General features: G+C 38.2%; 1 long non-coding RNA gene across 1 annotated transcript; it reads right to left on the minus strand.

Annotated features, from left to right (window-relative positions):
* Positions 1 to 1,957: 1,957 nt before the first annotated feature.
* LOC119272885 lies at positions 1,958 to 2,778 on the minus strand. The gene is made up of 2 exons (XR_005134803.1): positions 2,550 to 2,778; positions 1,958 to 2,311 (listed from the first exon to the last, which is right to left on the minus strand). It is a non-coding gene; the product is annotated as an uncharacterized LOC119272885 (long non-coding RNA).
* Between the last annotated feature and the right edge of the window lie 499 nt (positions 2,779 to 3,277).

Here is a 3,277-nt window from a genome sequence, read left to right on the forward strand (position 1 = left end):
TAAAGTGTTAAACTTGTATAGAAAAAACATTCTTCATGTAGCTAGAAAATGTTAAACATGTATAAAAAATGTTAACCATGTGTTGGAAATTTTTAAATGGCAATCAACATTTTTTCACACACAATATATATTTTTTGTATACAACAGAAACAATTTAATATACATGTTTAATATTTTTTAAATAGCTAATTATATTTTCATATATATATGTTTTTGATGTTTACTTTTACTTAATGAGTCCTACATTTTTATACATGGTCAACACTTTTATATACGCGTTGACACTTTAAAAATATATTAAGAATATTTCTCATACATACAAACCAAAAAAGAAACAAAGGAAATCAAAAGTAATAAAGAAAAAATCAAAGAAACCTACTGCAAAAAGAATGAAAATGAGTGAATCCGACAAAGAAAATGAAGAAAATCGATGAAAAATACAAAAGAAAAACCAAAGAAAAATAGAGAAAGAAAGAACAAGAAAAATAAAGAAAAGAAAACACGAATGAGAAACAGATAAAGAAAACCTGAGAAGACCATAAAAACTATAGAAAACCAAAGAAGAAACAAAAAACTAAAGGAGAAACGAAAAGAAATGAAAAAAAAAATCCCATTCGAAGCAGGCGAAAAAAAGATAGATAGGGCAGCCGAGAGAAGAAGTCCTTCAGGCAAGAGAAGCTAAGGACTCGCCGCGAATGCTATCTCTCGCATTAAGCGAGCCCACAGGAACTCTCACCGCAAGCTTCAACAATAACAGGCCGGCCCACTTCAAAAGAAAATAGAGAAAAAGGAGCGACTTGAGGGCGAGGCTACTGCCGGGATTCTCGTCAATAGTAGGGCGAGTTGTAGTTGAGGCGAAACGAACACGGGTTTCTTTTTCTTTTTGTTTTTTTCTCTTTTCTTCCAAGATGTTTCTTTTCTTTTTTATTTTTCCTTTTTTAATCTTTTCATTTTATTTTCGTGTTTTTATTTATTTTGTTTCTTGGTTTTCTTCTCCATTTTTGTTTTTTCCTTTTTATTTTTTCTTATGTTTGTTTTCGTTTTCGCTCAACATTTTTGTATATTTTAAAAACATTTTTTAATAAGTGATCAACATTTTTTTATACACGTTCAACATTGTCTGAACGCTTATTCAACATTTTCACATATTTTTTTTCAACATTTTTTTACTTATTCTACATTTTCAAATACTTTTCCAACATTTTTCATATACTCTTTCAACATTTTTAATACTTACGCAACATTTTTCAAATACTTGTTCACCATTTTACAAATACTCATTCAACATTTTTTGAATATTTATTAAACATTTTAAAATACCCTTTCAACATTTTTAATACTTTTTAAACATTTTTTAAAGGGAAAAAATTGTTTTTGCCACTCTAGAATTTGACATCTCACTTTTGCCACTCTTAACTTTTGGCAATACATCACAAATGTCATTCCAGGGTAAAAACGATATTTTTTCATTTCACTTTTGCCACTCTTAACTTTTGACAATGCATCACAATTGCCACTTTGAAAATTTTGCTTTTGTCACGGAATGGCAAAAGTGATATATGGTCAAAAGCTAACAGTGGCAAGAGCGAAATGTCAAATTTTAGAGTGGCATAAGTAAAGTGGGCAAAAACTAGAGTGGCAAAAACAAAAATTTTCTTTTTTAAATAATCATTAAACATTTTTTAATACTTATTCATCATTTTTTCAAATACTTGTTCAAGATTTTTCAAATATGTATACACACACACACACATGTAGAATATTTTAAAGTATAAAAAGTACAAAAGTAAAAAACAAGAACAGAAAACAGAAATACATTTTAAAAAAAAACAGGCCATGGCCTCCCGCGCGGCTTGGTCGGCCCATCTGGGCTCCCCCGACGCGAGGCTTCCCCCTGTCTCGCTAAAGCGAGAAATAGGGGCGCCCAGGACTCGCGCCATGCGAGATATAGGCCTAGTTTTTTTTTTGAGGGAAGGTCATCATGGCTAGCTTTATTAACTTAGATAGAAATTACATCATCCAGAAGTTTTGAGACTAGACATCCCGGCGGTTCATCCGTCCAGGTACTAGAAGTCTTATTACAAAAACTATAATTGGCTAACACATGAGCCGCTTGATTTGAACTACGAAAGCAATGTTTAAATTTGACCTTCCCAATCAAAACTGAAACATCCACACATTCAGCAAAAATTGCAGCAGCTTCATCCCATCATCTTGATTGCCCCTCACATGCTTCAATTACGATCAATGAATCTGATTCCAGAATCAGCTTATGAGAAACTTCTCACAGAATCAGCCGTTGAGTTCTTTTCTGAAATTGTGGTATAAGATTATGGGATGGGCTATATGCTAAAATGTCCACAATGTTCCTGAACTGAAACTGGAGCTGAATTGCTACCACTTGAAACAAGACGAACATGTACAGAGAAGAACTACGTAGTAACCATGGCATCCATTCATCGGTCCATCCATCCATGTACAGAGTAGAACAGAGAAGACAGAGAGGAGATGAGACAGGGAGGAGAGGAGAGCTCAGCTGAGGCAACGACCTGAGCGAACTCTGGCGAGGCGGCGTTGGGCGTCGAGGCCAGCGCCCGGGCGGAGCAGCAGCTGCGAGCCTCGGGGCAGAGCAGCGGCTTCAGGCGTCGTCTCCGTGGCCGGCGTCTAGCGGGCGGGGGCGGCGGCCCTGTAACCCTAGCGCGAGCGCCAGCGGAGAGGTGGGGGATCGAGCGATGGAGAGATGAGTCGTGCGACTCGTTTCCTGGACGCGGCTGTCCACCAGTGGCAGTTTCCTCGTAATTTCCAGCCCAAATAGGGGTATACTACCCTAAATCGAAGTGTTTTGTTTTGCGGGAGCGACTAGAATCGTGAGAAGCAAGGTTCCCAGAGGATTATCGATTGCACTACCGATTGTGGCGATCCTCGCATGATTTAAGACAATTGAATCGAGTTCATTTGAGCTTTTGATTTTCCAGACCAAGATTGTCCAAAATCGAGGAAAAGAACTGGGCCATAGAGTATGCAGTTAGTTTTTTTTCTTTTTTTAGGGGAGGGTACGCGGTTAGTGCTGTCCTTCAAGCGCAGCCGGGCTTCAGGCTTTTCAAACGGGCCGGACTTGGGCTTAATAATTGGAAAATTTACTGGGCCTTTTTGGGCTCGGGTTTCAGCCTGAAACCCAACGCGGCCCGAGAGATGATCAGCTTGCTAGAGATGCCCAAGTGGTCCTCTCCTTCCCCTCCTCCTCACGCCCCTCTTCTTCATCACCTAGCCGGCGGCT

The sequence above is a fragment of the Triticum dicoccoides genome, chromosome 3A, assembly GCF_002162155.2.
Source record: "Triticum dicoccoides isolate Atlit2015 ecotype Zavitan chromosome 3A, WEW_v2.0, whole genome shotgun sequence".
NCBI classification, from domain to species: Eukaryota; Viridiplantae; Streptophyta; class Magnoliopsida; order Poales; family Poaceae; genus Triticum; species Triticum dicoccoides.